Raw genomic sequence first — 20,189 nt, 5'->3', positions numbered from 1 at the left:
ACAAAAAATTATTTATTCTCAGGTTCTTTTTAGCCTCATCTTTAACCCTAATTTTTTTTATTGTTAATGATCTGCTGAGGTAAAATTAGTCGGACAACTTATTGATTAGGGCTTGAGACAATGGAATTTCCTGGCACTGCTCATAAAACAATAAGGTAACAATAAAATCCAAAATGTAAATCCACTAAAAACAAAATAAAACTGCTATTGAGATTGAAACACATGATGACTTTGAAACAAGCCATTTATAATATATAGCAATAACTTGTTTTTATTTATTAATAAAAACATAGAAAATAAAAGAACCGTATAATAGGCATTGTAATCAATGTCATTTGCATGTGATTTTGTGGCTGGGTGTAGTCCACTGAAAATTTAATTTTATCTAGTCACATGCACATAGTTTATTTTGTGTATGTTGATTGAAGCTATAGTTACAAAGGTGTGGTATTTTCTTGTCTGACTTTATTTCCTGTGTGCCCAAATTCAAGCAAAGAGACTTGGAATGCAGTTTTTGTATTATGCCATCCCATTCTGAATAGAGAAGTATTTTTCTGTTCCAGCGCAAACAACTGACTGCATTTAAGTGCAGTTTCCAGGGAGACTAATTTAAACATAACTTCATTGCTTATTTCTTCACAAAAGCAGTTGCAAATGTAGCACAAATTCCATTGTCTCAAGGTCTGATTTAAAAAACCACCAAACATTTTATATATTTGTGCTTATCTAGTGATATGTCATTAAAATCTATGAAAAGTACTCACATCATTGCTACTGTTTTCATCTTCATGAAAAAAACCTGCTTGTTTGTTGCTTTTGAGTCCCCACATTTTATACTTTTTATCACATAATAGAAAATGTCAGTTTGTGCTTTAACACCAAATAAATGCATAAATATTTGAACAGGTCTTTCCCAACCATCTGTTGGAACATTTCCTATTGATAAAAACAGTACCAACTCTTAGTTACACTTTCCATAAGGGTAGGCATATTAATTTCAGCACAGCCGTCACTTTCCATAGTCTCCCATTGTTCATTGTATCTGAAATAGGATTTAATATCCAAATCCAGTCTATATGTATGAGGCTGATGTAAAGATAAGCTTAGATAAGCACAGTACTGATGTGAGATAGCTTGGCATGATGGCTATGAGGGAGATTTTTTGTAGTGTTGTCAGAAGCAGTTCCCAAGGGGAAAGTAAGGCTGCATGGGGTGACATGACAATAAGGTGAGGAATATCTAGAAACAAGAGATCACTGTGTTGCTCATACTGGAAAACAGCCCTGACCTAGAACTACTATAAGACTTTTTACGAGAAAACTTTAATAAAAGGTTTCTAGGTGATCCCTAATACAGGTTGTAATAAGGATATTAAAAGCAACAGTTAATTTCCACAGAACACAGGACCAGCCCAAGACTCAGACTTGCAACATCACCATGCACTGAAAGGGATAGGTGAATAATCATTGCAACTCCCCCTCCCCTGAATTGAACTTGTAACATTGTATTTAGGAAGGCACATAACCTGAAAACCAAAAATGTTGCCTGATGCTCAAGTTCTGTATTCACAAGCCAAGCTGGTTTCATTGATAACTGAGTCTTGGGATTTAGAGCATCTTGCTGTGTCCAAAGTCTCTGCTGTGGACATATGGTCTTTTGCCTGTAGCGTCATATCAGAGCCCTCAGATTTTCTTGGACTGGAGACTGTCTGGATGCCGTTCAGAAGGTACAGGGACCACTAATGACATATCAACCATGACTTCCTCCACTCTATCTTCTTTAGTGTGTTGCTCATCCTTTCCCACCAATTCTAATTACTTTCTTTCAATGAACCAGTGTACCAGATCTCTGTGTATTATGAAAGAGTGGGAATTGCCTTTTTATCAGCTAAGATCCCAAAGCAGCCTGGGATGGTGCAGCAGGCACACCGCCACCTCTAGAGGGCTTTCTGCAGGCGTGGAGAGGCAGGGAAAACTTTTTTAAAAGCCTGCTGCCAGAAAGGCCTCCATAGTTTGCTCCCTGCTCCAGCAGGGGTGCCACTTACAGGGCAGAGAGGGCAAATGCGTTGGCGTGAGACTGCACCTTTTCCCTGAGCCCTCCGGGGATAGGGCGGTATATTAAATTCAATAAATAATAACAATAATATGCTTTTCTGCCCTCCCAGATGGGGTCATCAGTTTCTTAACGAAGGATAGGTTGCTCAGCAAGGATAGATTGCTCCGTTTCTTAAGGCCCTTTCCAAAAAGGCATTAGCTTTGCATTTTTTTTCCAGGCTGTTTTTTTTCTAGTTATGAAACCACACTTTCTCCCCTTCATGGATTACAATATATTTCATGTTATCCCAGACATCTTGTTTTCATGTTTCTGCCTCATCTGGGCTTTTACTGTTCCAAAAGCTATGTCCAGATCATTAACTCAGGCCTGTGTTAAGTCACACTCCTGTGCAAGTGTTGTACGCTTCACCTGTTCTTGCCACCTGAAGAGTAAATCACATGGGAGCATGGGATTATGAAGTCCAAAATTAATTTCATAAAGCCATTACTGGAATGTTGAATGTATCAGGGCCAAAAAGAGCCCAGGCCTAGTGCAAATGAGCTAAGAGTGGTCGGACTTCTGCCCAAATCCACTCCGAGCCAGCATCAGTTTTCCTCAGAAGGTGCGGGAGAGAGACAGAGAAGAAAGTTACAAGTAAGCTTATTAAGCTTATTAAGCTTATACCTTAGAAATCCAAAAGCTCCTTGTTGCATTGTGTTTATACACAGGCTTTCTTCCATACATAATCAGGTCAGTTTTAGATACATCTTGTGCAGTTTGAATTGGAGAATCCTCCCAAGATGGAAAGGAGAGTCTGCTGCTTTCTTGCCTTTCATTGGATTGTATACTGCTTTGTGTGTTGGGATCCATGTGCTTTGCAACCTCCTCCCTTTTAAAAATGTGGTGGGCATCAGCAAGATTCAGATGGGTGGTACTACAGCTTTCTTGGGGAAATGGAGCAGCCTGATAAAGATTCCTTTCCATCTAATCAGAAGGTTGTGGTTGGCTGGTTCTGGATACTTGGCAGAGCCTCATCCAGGGCCATTATCTCTGTGACAGTTTCATATCTATAGAACAAATTATAAAACTGTTGTGAGGTAAAACACACGGGCGGGCGGATTATGGCGCCCTGGGGATGGCAAAAACGCCGTCCCCAGGGAGCCATTCGCACAGGGGGCGCAGCTGCTTCGCAGCCGCGCCGCCCTCGCGCCGCCCGACCAACGAGCGAGGTTTATGGAAAACGGCGAGGTTTATGGCAAGCGAGGTTGTTGGAAAACGGCGGCTTGGAGCGAACGGCAGCGGCTTCCAGGCGCCTTCCCTCCCCCCACAACCGGGCAACTTACCTGTCCTGCGGCCCTCCGGCGCGTCGCCGAGGCCTGGGGACACGCCCCCTTTGCCCTGCGACTCTGGAGCGGTCGCGCAGGGCAGGGGGGCGTGTCCCCTGGCCTCGGCAATGTGCCGGAGGGCCACAGGACCGGTAAGTCATGCGAACGGTCCCAGAGGGGTCAGGTCGGCGTGGACTACGCCGACCCGACCCCTTCCGCCTCTGTGCGGAAACGGCCATGGTAAATATGGTAATGTATCGTAAGAAGAGCCCTGCTGGATCAGAACAGTGGTCCATCTAATCCTAAATCCTGTTTCACACAGTGGCCAACCAGTTTCTTTGGAGGTCCAACAACAGGGCATAGAGCCTGAGGCCTTTTCCTGATGTTGCCTCTTGGCACTGCCTCTGAACATGGAGGTTCTGTTTTGTCATCATGGCTAGAAGCCACTAATACCTAGCCTCCATGCGTGTCCCTTTTTAAAGCTATCTATGATCTATGCCTGGGGCCATCACTACATCCTCTGGCAGCAAATTCTACATTTTAATCACTTGCTATATTAATTTTGTCCATCCTGAATCTACTAGCCCAGGGGTAGGGAACCTGCGGCTCGAGAGCCGCATGTGGCTCTTCTGCCCTTGCACTGTGGCTCCATGAGCCGAGCCACTGGCCCCATCCTTGCCCGCCCTGCAGGCAGCAGGGCGGGCACACCAACTGCCCGCGGCCAGCTGGGCCGCGCCGCGGGCTTCCCCTCTCGCCTTCCCCGTTGGAGCGGGGCGGGCGCTTTCCTGGTGGCCGGCGAGGCCGAGCCGCTGGCCCCATCCTTGCCTGCCCTGCAGGCAGCAGGGCGGACGCATCCATGCGCTTCTCAGAATGAGCGGAGTAAAAGGTAAAAAACCCCAATATATACAGTGTTATCTTTATTTTAAATGTCAAAAATTATTTGCTGCTCCAAGTGTTTTCTTTTCCCATGGAAAATGGGTCCAAATGGCTCTTTGAGTGTTAAAGGTTCCCTACCCCTGTACTAGCCATAAGCTTCGTTGGAGAGAAAGTTCGCTTTGACAACTCATTCTACTCGATGCATAATTTTATAAACGTAATTTTATAAACATAATTTTACAAACCTTTATCATGCCACCTCCTCCCCCTGCAGTCACCTCTTTCTAAACACAAAAGTTTCAGACTCATCAGCATTTCCTCATAGGGAAGGTGTTTCAACCACCTAATTATCCTGGTTGCCCTCTTCTGTATTTTTTCCAGTTGGGAGATGTCCTTTTTGAAATATGGTGACAAGAACTAAACACAGTATTCCAAATGAGGCGGCACTGTAGATTATTCAGGCGCATTATAATAGCAGATATTTTAGTTCCAATCTCTTTCCTAATAATCCTAGAGTTTCCTTTCCTAGAGTTTGCCTTTTTAACTGCTGCAACACACTGGGTTGATACTTTCACTAAGCTATCTACTACAACCTCAAGATCTTTTCCTATATTATTCTCCGCAAGTTCAGACCCCATTAGCCTATACTTGAAGTTGGGATTTTTTGTTCCAATATACATCACCTTACACTTACCAGCACTGAACTTCATTTGCCACATTGTTGCCCACTCACCCAATTTTTGGAGATTTTCCTGGAGCTCTTCACAGTCATCCTTGGTTTTTACCATCCTGAATAATTTTGTGTCGTCAGCACATTTGACTTCTACACTACTCACCCTAGTTCTAGATAGTTTATGAACAAATGAAATAGTACAAGCTCCAGTACTGACTCCTATGGAACCTCACTGCTTACTTCCTCCATTGTGAGAACTGTATATTCCTATTCTTTGTTTCCTGTCATTTATCCAATTTTTAATCTATAGCAGAACCCATCCTTTTCTCCCATACCTGCTACATTTACTCAGGAGGCTTTGCTAAGGTACCTTGTCAGAAGCCTTTTGAAAGCCCAAATATATAATGTCTACTGATAGAAGGTCGCTGTTGTCTATACTCTTGTTCACTTTCTCAAAGAACTCTAAAAGGTTGGTGAGGCAGGACATCCCTTTGCAGATGCCATGCTTTGCTCTTCTGTGTGCCTAATAATTCCATCTTAAAATAATTCCATTTTACAGTTTCTACTAATTTTCCTGGGTCAGATGTTAGAGTATGGTAACTAGCCTGTAATTTCATGGTTCCCCTCTTTGTAAAAATAAGTATAACATTTGCTATGCTCCAATCTTTTGGTAGAGGGGCTGAATTTAGTGATAAGTTGCATATTCTGGTTAGTAGATCAACAGACTCACATTGAGTTCCCTAAGAATAACTTCATATATTACCTCAGTGGGTATTAATTATTAGGAAATGGCTTTGATCAAACAACCATCTTTACAGAGATAAACTTTACCCAGCTGAGGTAAGTGGAGAAGCAAAAACAATTCACTCTAGCATTGAAAGAGAGAAGCAGACACTGTTGTGATTTTGCTGAAGCAAGATTTCTCTCAGGGGACCTAATGTGGGGCAGGGGCGTAACGAGGCAGCCCTGAGCAAACTGTAGCCCTGGGCAAAACCTGAGTTGGATGCCCCCCCGCCCCGGGCGGCCACTCCACCACGACCAAATTTTTTTAGCACCAGCACATTGGTGCCTGCAGGGGGTGCATTTTTAGACATATCAGCACCAAAATTTCAGCATATCATCAGGAGACTGACCTTATGCTACTCCCCACTTTTGGTGATGTTTGGTTCAAGGAGTCCAAAGTTATGGACTCCCAAAGGGGGTGCCCCATCCCCCATTGTTTCCAATGGGAGCTAACAGGAGATGGGGGCTACCCTTTGAGGGTCCATAACTTTGGACCCCCTGAACCAAACTGCACCAAACTTGGGGGGTGTCTCCAGATGATACCCTGAAATTTTGGTGCCGAAACATCCAAAAATGCACCCCCTGCAGGAACATCCTAGAAATTTGCCCAAGAATCTTTGTTCTTCATTTTTTCTGCATTGCTGTCAATGGGGGTTGCAGGCTGTGGGGGGCACATTTCTGAAGGCACAGTCTCAAAACTTTCAGGGTCTCATCAGGAGACTGCCCTAATGATACCCCCCAAGTTTGGTGCAGTTTGGTTCGGGGGGGGCAAAGTTATGGACCCTCAAAACTGTAGCCCCCATCTCCTATTAGCTCCCATTGGAAACAATGGGGGATAGGGGCACCCCCTTTGGGAGTCCATAACTTTGGACTCCTTGAACCAAACCTCACCATACTTGGGGGATAGCATAAGGACAGTCTCCTGATGATACACTGAAATTTTGGTGCCACTAGCCTAAAAACTGCGCCCCCTGCAGGCCAAAAATGGAAAACCACTAAAATACCCAAAAACGAACCCAGCATTTTGATGCCCCCCACAAGGTGATGCCCTGGGCAGCTGCCCACCTTGCCCAATGGGCATTACACCAGTGATGTGGGGTAGTAGGTTTACAATCCTGTAAAATGCTCCTTTTTTTCCACCAGTGCTTCGCTTGTACATTTGTGAATCAAAGATAAGATAAGATCATAAAACAACAGTTTTCACCTTCAAAAGGAACCAGGTGAACACTCTATAAAGAATTATGTGGGAGTGGGAGATCAATGTAACGTTAGTTTGTATGGAGCCCTTTGTAGAATTTTCCCCATTTATACTAGCGCTTCTGTGATACTAGCACATTACACAAGTGAGTAATGTGGCACAAATCACAATTATATATTTATTCCAATGTCCCACTTTTTCAAACTGCTTTTAATTAATTTTGTGGTTTTGCTTGATAAAGATAGCAAAAAGAAAAAGAAAAAAGGTTTAAAGCCATTGAACTGTTTTTAATGCAGCCTTCATCTTGATCCAGATTCCATTTCCAGCTGCCTTAACAGGTTGATTTTGGAGTAATTTACACAGCTGTACTAGACTGCGGGTGGCCAGATATGTGTTGGGTAGGTGGCCGCCAACCACAAGACAAATTAGTATGCTTTGGATGGGAAACTTTCAAACTTTTTTGCTCAGAATGTTGAAACAGCAGTAATTCTTAAAATGTTCATCTTTTTCTCTTGTCCAAGAAGGCATTGGAGGTTTATTTGTGGATGCTGGGTTTTCAGACAGAATTGTGTATTACAGGACTTGATATCAGTGTAGTGACTTTCTCATATACTTACCAGAAATCACTCCTGATAAATAAATACCCACCAGAATCTTGCTAAATGATGCTGTCATTCTATTTATCTACCTGCCTAATACACTTTAATCCTTCCCTTTTTCCAAGAAGATTAGGGCTATCTCTTTCACATTCAGAAGACACAATCTTCAAGCTGCAGATATTGCTGGCTTCTTCATTGTATCTGTGTATCTAGAGAAAATGAATGAATGATTATTTATTATAATCAAACCTCAGCACATAGGAGGTCAAACACTGTAATGAGAAGCTAACCAAGTAGGCATTTCTATTCCTCCTTATTGCCAATAAAATTATCCTTTGATGCTAAGGGCAGTGATGCAGATAGGATGGATGATTTTCAGAATAACGTTTTCAGATGTAATCTTATCCCCATCTTCTAGAAGCCAAGAATATCCATTGTGTAAGGAGTGTAGCTGTGCTTTCTTGACTCCAATTTGAGGCACAAGCATCCTTCCTTTGCAATGTAGTTAGCATTCTACCTTCCCTTTCCTTTGGGAGTTCAGAATCTCAGACTCCTTCCAAAGTATGTTACAGATAGTGCAGTATTCAATGTTGTCATAATTCTGCCAGAATTATATTCCACCTGAGGATGATGTTGTTCTCCGTCACTATTCTTGAAACACTGGCCTCATTCAGATGCTTAGCTGGAAAGATACTGGGGTATCTTAGCTGGAGTAGGGGCACATGCCCTCAACATCAGTATTCTTCTTAATTTTTTTTATTTTACAAAGTTTCAGAAACGCTTTATTTAAAAATGGAATTGTAAATGCATATAACAATAACATGCATAATAAATGTAACAAAAAATAAATAAGGAGTATAAGTCCATACAAAGATCATTGTAAATGCAAACATTAAAGAACACAAAAGGTGTAGAGTCTGAAAGAATGCAAACAATTGTGTGAAGAGCTTACACCCCCGGAACTGCGGGGGGCAGCCGCTGGGCCTCTGCCCCCCACGAGGAGCCTTTTTCCACAACCATTTCCTATTTTTTCCACAGTTCTCTGTTTGCAGTTCTTTTTCCAAGCCCTGAACATAATGAGGAAGAAATCACGATGGCCAAGTCATGTCACACTCTGTTTAGCTTTTATCAGTTGAAACTTTAACAGCATCCATAAACAAATGTTTTCCTGACTACTATTGTTAATAGAGAGTGAGTGGGATGCAGATAACAAGTGGTTGTTTAATTTTAACCCCCCACCCCCTCCACCCACCAATTAATGCAGTATACAAGAGGTTTATTGGATTTTAAATGTACACATCTCTACAAAAATGGTTTTTGTATATTTAATTGGTCAAACTTTGCAATGAGTTCAAAAGTGTGTACAGTATAAAAACATACAGGAAAAAGTATTTCTAAACTAATGACACACAAGATTATTGCTGAAAGATTAAAGACAATTTCCACCAGTATTCTTTCAATGTAATTTGTGGAATGAGCACTTCGTATGTCCACCTCCTCTTTTTTTTTAATCAAGAGGAAGATTTGTGCAATTGGGGCCTCAGTACATATAGTCATTTGCATTATGAGAAAAGGCTCTTTTTCCCAGATGAGAAGTGGCAGCCAGCAACAGAGATCCCCTTGGAGGGATGTCAAAGTGACATACTTCTTCGGGTTGCTATGCAGTTACCTATTGCAATTGTTCAGGTTTTTTTCTCCCCTGTATCATAGGCCCGCTTTCCGACGGGCGGGCGAAACGCTTTGGCCATTTAATTCAAAGACGCTGGGACCGGCCCGCACGGATCGGTCTCCGGAAGAGGCGGACGCCAGCGCCAGCTGAGCGCCGGCACCGCCGTCCGGTGTCCTTTGGCCTGGCGCCGCCGGTGCTCTGGGGACATGCCCCTGCCCTGCGCCTGCTCCAGCGCGCAGGCTGGGGCGTCCCCAGGCCTTGGCGACGCGCCGGAGGCCCAGGGACAAGGTAAGTGCCGGGCGGGGGAGGCGGCGTGAAGCCGCTGCCATTCGCTCGGCAGCGGCTTCACGGCGGCTTATTCCCTAAAAGAGCGCTTCCCAGCGCTCTGGGAATACGCCGGCTTTGGGCCGGCCGGGCGGTGCAAGGGCGGCGCGGCTGCGCTGCAGCTGCGCCCCCTGTGCGAATGGCGGCCTGGAGACGGCGTTTTTACCATCTCCAGGCCGTCATTTTCTGCCCGTGCGGAAACGGCCATAGAATCCCGATCACTCATCTCTGACCTAAAGATTCAAATGATATTATCTAGCTAGGTTCAGGATGTTTTTCTTGGATTTTCCTGTGTGTTGGTTTTTTGGAGGCCACCCACTCTGTTATATCACTTCCTACTGTGGCAAAATAGCTGTCCTTGAAAGAACTTTTGAATCAGTTTCTTCCCAACCCCCCAGCCTGGCATTTAGTTCAGACTAAATGGTTGAAAAACATTTTGTATATCTCTTATCATTATGCCTATTGTAACTGTAGTGAATGGACAAATATTCATGAAAATCCAAAGCAATTATCTTTAGCACTGATATTTCCAAAAGTAAGAGGTGGTTAAAGAGCTGGCAGAAAACTTTTGAATGGGCCAACAAACCAGGGAAAATGTTGGCAGCAAATCTAAGGAAGATGAGAGAAAACAGATTTATTACCAAGCTTCAATGGAAAGGTGGTTTAACCAACCATGAACAGATAATTAAAAAGGCATTTTAAAAATATTATTAAAAAAACTATTTGAAAGCAATATATCAAAGGAGGAAGAGATTGAAGAATATTTAGTAAAGCAAAAATTGCCAATATTGACAAAAGAACAAAATGAAATATTGAATTACCCAATTTCAACAATGGAGCTAGTAGGAGCCATAAAACAAGTGAAATTAAACAAATCTCCGAGACCAGTTGGCTTGCCAGCTATCTACTATGAAGCTTTTGCAGATGTAGTAATGGAACCACTCCTAGCAATGATGAATGGGATTTTACTATCTGGGCAACTTTCAGAATCCTGGAGAGAGGGAAATATTACATTAATTCCAAAGGAAGACCAGGATACAACTGATGTTACAAACTACAGAACAATTTCACTCCTAAACAATTACTATAAAATATTTGCAGCAGTTTTAGCAAGAAGATTAAAGAGAATACTAAGAACATTTATTCATGAAGACCAAAGTAGTTTCCTTCCTAATAGACTCTTAAGAGAAAATGTTAGAACAATTTTAGATGCAGTGGAATATTATGAGTAAAACATGGACAAAAAAGTTGCATTGATTTTTTTAGATGCAGAGAAGGCATTTGATAATGTTTCATAGAATTTTATGTTAAAGGTATTAAAGTATTTTGGAAACAACTTTCTGAAAGGGATAGAGGCTATTTATATTAAACAAAATGCCACAATAATTGTAAATGGAGAAATGTCTGAGTAATGCAAGATTTTTAAAGGAAAAGACAAGGATGTCCACTTTCACCATTGCTTTTTATACTTACATTAGAAATCTTAAAAAGAAGTATTAGAAGTGATGACCAAATAAGAGGTTTGAGTGTGGGCAAACAATCCTATAAACTGAGACCCTTTGCAGATGACCTACTAATAATATTAGAAGATCCAGTGCAAAATGTGGAAGGATTGTTAAATAAAATACAAGAGTTTGATGATCTAGCAGGGTTCAACAAGAGTAAAATAAAAATCTTAACAAAATATGTCCCAAGAATTACAAAACAACTTATCCCAGCTGTTGAAATTCACGGTAGTTAAAAAAGTTAAATATTAGGGAGTGTGGTTGACAAATAAAAATTGTTTACTATTTCAAAATAACTATGAAAAAGTATGGAATTAAGTAAAGAAAGATTTGTTGAAATGGAACAGAATGAATTTATCTTTGTTGGGGAGAGTATCTGTGATAAAGATGAATGTGCTTCCAAGAATGTTATTTCTCTTCCAGGTGTTGCCAGTAATTAATGCCATAACATATTTTACACAATGGCAAAAAGATATCAGCAGTTTTATTTGGCAAGGCAAGAAACCAAGAATAAAATATAAAAATTTACAAGATGCAAAAGAGAAAGGGGGTTTAGCTCTGCCAAATCTAACATTGTATTTTGATGCAACTGTATTGGTGGGGTGATGTGAGTGATGTCAAAGAATACTTGACTGTTGGACCTGGAGGGGTTTGATAGAAGATTTGGGTGGCATGGTTACTTGTGGTACAATAAAGCAAAGATTCATAAAGAATTTTCAAATCACTATACTAGAAGGAGTCTGCACTGGGTATGGTTGAGATACAAAAGATTTATTGCAATTGTAACTCCTTTATGGTTATCCCCAATTGAAGTATTTTCAAGAAAAGAAATGAATATTCTGGAGAAGTGACTTACTTGCAGATAATTGTTGTTGTACCAGAATGAGAAATGGGAGCTTAAACCACTGGGTGAATTAAAAGATATAGTTAAAAATTGGTTTCATTATTATCAATTACTAGAAACATTCAAAGCGGACAACAAAAATACAGGTTTTGCCACACAGATGTCAGAGTTTGAAAGTAACATATGTATAAATGACGATAAATTGATTACACAAGTGTACAAGATGTTATTAAAGTGGGATTCTGAGGAAGAGGGAGTAAAGTTAGAGATGGTAAAATGGGCTAAAATGTGTGGAGAAGCATACAAATGGAACAATTGGAAAGATTATGGGAAAAAGATTTGATATTTACAGCTTGTTAACGTGAAAGAAAATTGTTATAAGATAACAGAGACTGTTGAGAAAACTGAGCAATGAAGGAATAAGAGGGGAAGTCCTCCTATGGATTAAAAACTGGTTGAGGAACAGGAAACAAAGGGTGGGTATAAATGGGAAGTTCTCACAATGGAGAGATGTAAGGAGTGGTGTCCCCCAAGGATCCATTTTGGGACCAGTGCTCTTTAACTTATTCATAAATGACCTGGAAGTAGGGGTGGGTAGTGTGGTGGCTAAGTTTGTAGATGATACCAAATTATGTAGGGTGGTGAGAACCACAAAGGATTGCGAAGAGCTCCAAGTGGACCTTGATAAATTAGGTGAGTGGGCTCAGAAATGGCAAATGCAGTTCAATGTAGCAAAATGTAAAGTGATGCACATAGGGGCAAAAAATCCAAACTTTACATACACGCTACAGGGGTCAGTGCTATCAGTCACAGACTAGGAAAGGGATTTGGGCGTCTTAGTTGATAGTTCCATGGGAATGTCAACTCAATGCATGGCAGCTGTGAAAAAGGCAAACTCTATGCTGGGGATCATTAGGAAAGGAGTTGATAATAAAACTGCAAGGATTGTCATGCCCTTATATAAAGCAATGGTGCGACCGCACTTGGAGTACTGTGTTCAGTTCTGGTCGCCACATCTCAAAAAGGATATCGAAGAGATAGAAAAAGTGCAGAGAAGGGCAACGAGGATGATTGAGGGATTGGAGCACCTTCCTTATGAAGAGAGGCTGCAGCATTTAGGACTCTTTAGTTTGGAGAGGAGACATCTGAGGGGGGGATATGATTGAAGTCTATAAAATTATGCATGGGGTAGAAAATGTTGACAGAGATAAATGTTTCTCTCTTTCTCACAATACTAGAACCAGGGGGCATTCATTGAAAATGCTGGGGGGAAGAATTAGGACTAATAAAAGGAAACACTTCTTCACGCAACGTGTGATTGGTGTTTGGAATATGCTGCCACAGGAGGTGGTGATGGCCACTAACCTGGATAGCTTTAAAAAGGGCTTGGACAGATTTATGGAGGAGAAGTCAATCTATGGCTACCAATCTTGATCCTCCTTGATCTCAGATTGCAAATGCCTTAGAAGACCAGGTGCTCAGGAGCAGCAGCAGCAGCAGAAGGCCATTGCTTTCACATCCTGCATGTGAGCTCCCAAAGGCACCTGGTGAGCCACTGCGAGTAGCAGAATGCTGGACTAGATGGACTCTGGTCTGATCCAGCAGGCTAGTTCTTATGTTCTTATGTTCTAATGTATAGATGGTATTTAACACCAATAAATTATCTACAATGTATAAGGGAATATCAAACAAATGCTGGAAGTGTCAACAACAGGATGGTTCTTTTTTCATATGTGGTGGACATGTAAACAGGCAAAATTGTTTTGGGTTATGATTTTAAAAGAACTGCAAAAGATTTTGAAAATAACAATTGAAAAAAAGCCTGAGGCATTTCTGTTGGAGTTGATGGGGGGAAAGTATTCCTGATCAATATAGAACACTTTTTATGTATATGACAACTGCAGCAAGGATTTTATACACATACAAATGAAGGCCAGCCTAATATCCTTAGTACCAGGGACCACCAGCAAATTTTCATTGGAGGACTGTCATGCCATCCATAATTCAGGCAGTATTGGAAGTTGCGGTTCAGAAGATATGAGGGTCTTCCAGATTCTAGTCTGATACTCTAACCAATATACCACACTGGCTCTTATTGTGGTATAATGGAGCAACCGGCGCAAACAAGGCGTCTTGATTGTGGCGACTGTAGCAATGCCGAGGAGCAGTGGCAAAATTCTCGCTGTGCTTTAGTTTGGATTTCGCTGCCCAGAGGACGCCGCGCCAGCTGGGTGCGGGGGTCGTGTCGGACCCCCCTGCCGTTGGAGCCTTCGAGGCTATTGACTTGATAGGCACCTTTTGTGCAGTAAAGACCACGCCTACGATTTGGTTTTCCACGGTGCAAATACAATCACAGCGGGTGTGGGAAGCACACAGCGGGTGTGGAGCTTATTTATATAGAACTATACGAGGAGTGGTGGCTGGCCACAGGACGAACGATACAGCCCGGAGCAAGTCGATTTTCGGTGCTTAATAGGACAGTGGCTGTAGTCGATCACGACAGGTTGGCCGTGAGAGGGCCATACAAGTCACGGTGTGAGGAACGTATTGTAATCAACACGCAGGGGGCTGGCTTGGGTGGTGTGGGCCCCACGCTCGCCACCTGCGGATTGTTTCCATCGTTATGTCCCCTGAAGAACACAGCAAAGAGTGACCTCTACAGGGAGCTGGTGGCAGCGGCTCCCTCTGCTGTCAGCTGGTGCCCTCCTCGGTTCTCAGTTTTCAGTTCCATCACTCCAGTTTCCATCACCTCAACCTCCACTATTATTCTGGTATTGTAAGGTGCCTGATTTTGGTGCCTCTCATGTTTAATTATTAGCTGCAATAAATTAGAGTTAAGGGGTTATTACGAGTTGTTAGTTTAGTCTGGTCAGTATTGCTTGTTTTTTAGTCCTTGATTAGTTTGTATTAGCTCAGATTAGTTTATATGCAGCTGGATTAGTCCAGTTTGCCTACTGTTAGTTAACATTGTTAATGTTTTTAGTGGAGTAGTTAATATTTTAGTGGCTAGCCTGGGCCCACGTGTTGTGGAGTCCGGAGCGCTTTAATTAGTGGGGAGATAGAGGGATGGGGGCACCATCTATGGGGCCAGGGATCCCAGTGTTAATGGGACGGGGTAATTATGATGGTAGGCGGCGGCCTTATGATAGAAGATGAACGAGATACGGTTATGCTCGTTAGCCTTCTGACCTCCGTCCTATCCTGAGGAATGAGAGTGGTTGGGTTCAGAGAAAATACCCTGCTTCGTCCCTGGTGTTGTTTAATGCCAGGTCCATCAATAATAAGACCACAGTTCTCCGCGATTATCTTGGAGATCAGCAGATGGACCTGGCCTGTATCACCGAAACCTGGGTGCGCGACGGTGAGACCGTCGCCTTGGGCGAGGTCGCGCCACCAGGTTTCGCGTGTCTTTACCGACCAACTCAGGGCCGGGGCGGGCGCGGGCAATGTTCATCCGTGACTCTATCCCCTTCAGGGCTGTTCCTGTCCCGGAGATCACCGGCATGGAGTGTGTCGGCCTAGAGTGGTTGGCCTTGGAGAGGTTGGCTGTCCTTTTGGTGTACCGGTCACCTAGCGCACCTGGGGACGGCCTGCCATGGTTGCTGGAGGTGGTGGCTGACTGGGCGTTGCGGTTCCCTCGACTTATTGTCTTGGGTGACTTCAACGTCCATGTCGATACCGCCTCTTGTGCAGCAGCCGTGGACCTAGTGTCATCCATGGCGACGCTAGGCCTCTCCTTAGTAAATTCTGGCCCCACTCATGAGGCCAGCCACACGCTGGATTTGGTTTTCGGGTCAGGAATTGGTTTGGTCGTATCCTCTATTGATAGAGTGCCATGGTCCGACCATTTTGCCCTGAAGGTCCGGGTGGACCTGCCGCGCCAACCCTGTCTAGGTGACGGGCTAATTTATGCCCGCCCGCGGAGACTTATGGATCCAATTGGTTTCCTGAATGCTCTGCGGGATCCTGAACCTGCTGGCACACTCGATGAGCAGGTGGAGGACTGGAACTCCCGGCTCTCCGATGCCATCGAAGTTGTTGCCCCCCAGCGTCCTCTGCGGCCCCGTTCTCGGCGGGCTCCGTGGTATACGGAGGAGCTCCGCAATATGAAACGGGGCCTCAGACGTCTGGAGCGAGCGTGGAGGAAATCTCGTGACGAGGTGGCGCGAGCATCTTATAGGACGTTTATGAAAGCCTATGAGATGACGACGAAGGAGGCGAAGAGGGCTTTCTTCTCCTCCTCTCTCGCATCTGCTAGCTCTCGCCCGGCACAATTGTTCCGTGTGATTCGGTCTTTGACCTCCTTATCGGAAGGTTCTGCAAATTCTCAATTGACTATTAGCTGTGAGGCATTTATGAGCTTTTTTGCGGATAAAATCGCATCACTCCGCCAGGACCTTCCCCACTCTTTATCTACAATTAGTGAACTGGAGGCTCCCTTGCCATCTTCAGGCCCATGTTTTGCCCAGTTTTCCCTGCTCTCCGAAGCCGCTGTTGACAGAAGAACACTTGGCCGCTGTTGACAGAAGAACACTTGGCTGCTGTTAGACCTACTACTTGTCCTCTGGATCCGTGCCCCTCCTGGCTTGTTAAGCTTTGCCGGGAGGAGTTACGACCCCACCTGTTGAAGATCATCAATGACTCCCTTGAGCAAGGAGTCTTTCCCGGTGGGTTGAAGGAGGCAGTGGTCCACCCACTCTTAAAAAGACCATCCTTAGATCCTGGCGATCTGGCCAATTACCGCCCCATCTCGAATCTTTCGTTTCTGGGGAAGGTAATTGAGAGAGTGGTGTTGGAGCAGCTTCAGGGTTTCCTGGATGACGCATCGGCATTCGATCCCTTCCAGTCCGGCTTCCGTGCTGGGCATGGGACGGAGACAGTTCTCGTCGCCGTCACAGATACGCTCCGTATGCAGCTTGACCAGGGCGGATCGGCGCTGTTGGTATTGTTAGATCTAACCGCAGCGTTTGATATGGTCGACCACGATCTTTTGACCCACCGCCTGGCCGCTTCCAGGGTACGGGGCACTGTCCTTCAATGGATTGCCTCGTTCCTCTGGGATCGGAGTCAGCAAGTGTGGTGTGGGGACCAAGCCTCCCGGCGGTGCCCACTTCATTGTGGGGTGCCTCAGGGAGCGCTACTGTCCCCGCTGTTATTTAATATCTATATGCGACCCCTTGCTCAGCTGGTACGGAGCTTTGGGCTGATCTGTCATCAGTACGCTGATGATACTCAGCTCATTCTGTTGATGGAGGGGGGAGCGGTCATTGCCCCTGCAGCTCTCCAGCACTGTTTGGAGGCGGTTGCTGGTTGGTTGCAACAGAGCAGGTTAAAACTTAATCCATCGAAGACAGAGATCCTCTGGCTTGGTCGTGGGGGGGAGGGTGAGAATTTCCAGCTGCCGGTGTGGGAGGGGGCCTCATTGGCGCCGGCCCCCTCAGTCCGCAGCCTGGGGGTCCACCTGGATTCGTCTCTTTCGATGGAGACCCAGGTGGCCCATATAACCAGGGGTTGCGTTTTTTCATCTTCGGCAGGCCCGGCGGCTGGTTCCCTTCCTCTCCCACACAGACCTGGCCACTGTGATCCATGCAACGGTCACCTCCAGGCTGGACTATTGTAACTCGCTCTACGCGGGCCTGCCCTTGCGGTTGATCCAGAGGTTACAACTGGTCCAAAATGCAGCAGCCCGGCTGCTCACGGGGGGCGCCTTCCGTGATCATATTCAACCAATACTGCGCCGCCTGCATTGGCTCCCAGTTGAATTCTGGATCATCTTCAAGGTATGGGTACTTACCTTTAAGGCCTTACGCGGCCTGGGACCCTCATACCTTCGGGACCGCATTACCCCATATGTCCCTACTAGGCCTCTGCGCTCAGCGGAGGCCAATTTGCTGGTAGTCCCTGGCCCCTCAATGATGCGGCTGGCCTCCACGCGGGCCAGGACTTTTACAGCCCTGGCCCCTGCCTGGTGGAACACTCTTCCTCCAGCTGTCCGGACCCTGCGGGATCTTGGTGAGTTCCGCAGGGCCTGCAAGACGGAGTTGTTCCACCGGGCCTTTGGAGTGTCCAGCCGCTGATATAAGTGCCCCCGCCTCCTCCTACATTTTGGGCCCATTACCATCTATGGGCCCACTCTTTTTCTCCCCTTCTGGGAGAGTTTAACAGGGATTGTTGCGGGCATTGCTGTTATTAGTTGTTCTTAATTGCTGCATTTTAACTTAAATTATTTACAGTCTATTATGTAACTGTTATTTTATGTTGTTCACCGCCCAGAGCCCTTCGGGGGTTGGGCGGTCTATAAGACTGAGAAATAAATAAATAAATAAATAAATAAATAAATAAATAAATAAATAAATAAATAAATAAATAAATAAATAGCCCTGCTTTGAATCGCACTGTGAAACAGACATGTCTTTAGGCTTATGCTTGAGAAAACCAGCGTGATATAGTGGTTAAATTCAGCAGACTCTAATCTGAAGAATCAGGTTTGATTCATCATTCCTCCACATGAGACCTGTTGGGAGATCTTGGGCTAGTAATAGTTCTCTCAGAACTCTCTCAGCCCCACATACCTCACAAGATGCTTGTTGTGGGGGGAGGGAAAGGCAATTGTAAGCCGCTTTGGGACACCTTACAGTAGATAAAAGTGAGGTATATAAACCAACTCTTCTTCTTTTCTAAATAAAGCTAGGTGTTGTGGGTTTTCAGAGTCTTGTGGTCTGGTAGTTTTTACTGCATCTGTGGCTTGCGTCTTCAGAGGGATTTCATGGTGAGATGCGTTTCTCTCCATGTGAATGGAAATGCATTGGCATAGGTGTTGTTGGCATATTTTTGACATCCAACTCCAAAGCTGTAGTTAATTTCACTTGGCAGGTCACTTAGCAGGTCATCCAACACAGACAGACTGAGATGATTTCACATTTCCAATGGGAAATTCTTAGTATCCCATCAGACAGAAAATATTAAAACCTAAACATTTTAACAAAATGTACAACCCAATCCAGAGCACCACCGCACTGCATCCAAAGGACATTTGGCAGTGTGGGGAGAGAGAGAGAAACGAAAATACCCACTGATGCAGGAAACACCTTGGGTGGCTTACATCTAAGGGCCATGGCACCATACTCCCAGCCCCAAACCCCAGATGGAAGCTGACTAAGATTGGTTCCATTCCCGAGACTGCCCCCCTGAATGCCCCCAGCCATGCCAGATCAACATCCTGCATCAGTTGGGCTGGGACATGGTGGCTGCTTCTGGGGTCAGGTGCCATGGAGTCATTCAACTCCTGAGTGCCTGCATATCTGCCCCCTTCTGCGCATTTGCCCCTAATGCTGGCGGGGTGGTCACCTGCTCCAGCGCAAGGCTGCACTGGCTCCACAGGTGACTTCACCTTCCCCCTTTGGATTGGACTTTTAATTATTTGTCTGTCTCCTTTTGTTTCCATCTTCCACCCGTGGCTGAAGACTTTTTTTTGTTTCATTTAGCATCCTTCAGTTATAAATTGGAGTAAAAACCTTTCAAAAAATGTCTTAAGAAAAAAGTTTAACTTCCCCAATACATGTAGTCTTCAAGCAGCAGCTGAATGAACAGTTCTCTGGGATGGTTTAGGGTGATCCTGCATTAAGCAAGAGATTAGAGATTAGATGGCCTGTATGGCCCCTTTCAATTATTTTGCATCCAGGGATCAGATCACGCCGGTCCTGTACCAGCTACACTGGCTGCCAATTGAGTACCGAGTCAAGTTTAAAGTTCTGGTTCTAACCTTTAAAGCCATTTGCGGCCTTGGACCTGCATATCTGAGGGACCATCTCTCCCTGTATCACCCCTCTAGGTCCCTCCGCTCTTCGGAGGCAGACCTGCTGGGGATCCCCGGCCCCAAAGCAGTCTGGCCGGCCTCTACAAGGGCCAGGGCTTTTACAGTCCTGCCCCCTACTTGGTGGAACAGGCTCCCAGGTGAGATCAGGGCCCTGCGGGACATACAGAGTTTCTGCAGGGTCTGTAAAACGAACTTGTTCTGCCAGGCATTTGGCCAGCTGAGGTAACATCGATATCCCGCTATATAGTAAACATCTGGCCTCCCATGGGCATGTGAAAGGGGGAGGGGTGGGAGTTGAAGCCGTCTGCCATTTATATGTGATTCTTTTAATTATGGGCAGCTATTGTTTTAACTGATTTTAATGCATGATTGATGTTGGACACCGCCCTGAGCCCTTTGGGGAAGGGCGGTATATAAATGCGAAAAATAAATAAATATGAATAGGAATCTATTATTCTAAATATCCTCCTGAACATTTACTGAGAAATGCCAAGGTCACCAAAATGTTCACTTGTTCAGCAACTTTGCTTGTTCAGCAACAGC

General features: G+C 44.6%; 1 protein-coding gene across 4 annotated transcripts in view; it reads left to right on the top strand.

Moving 5' to 3' along the window:
- Nucleotides 1-20,189, top strand: part of LTBP1 (latent transforming growth factor beta binding protein 1) — a 270,959-nt gene that overhangs the window by 101,484 nt on the left and 149,286 nt on the right. The window lies entirely within an intron of this gene.

The sequence above is a fragment of the Sphaerodactylus townsendi genome, linkage group LG01, assembly GCF_021028975.2.
Source record: "Sphaerodactylus townsendi isolate TG3544 linkage group LG01, MPM_Stown_v2.3, whole genome shotgun sequence".
NCBI classification, from domain to species: domain Eukaryota; kingdom Metazoa; phylum Chordata; class Lepidosauria; order Squamata; family Sphaerodactylidae; genus Sphaerodactylus; species Sphaerodactylus townsendi.
Note: the sequence above shows the minus strand (reverse complement) of the source record. Positions and strands in the feature narration are given on the sequence as shown.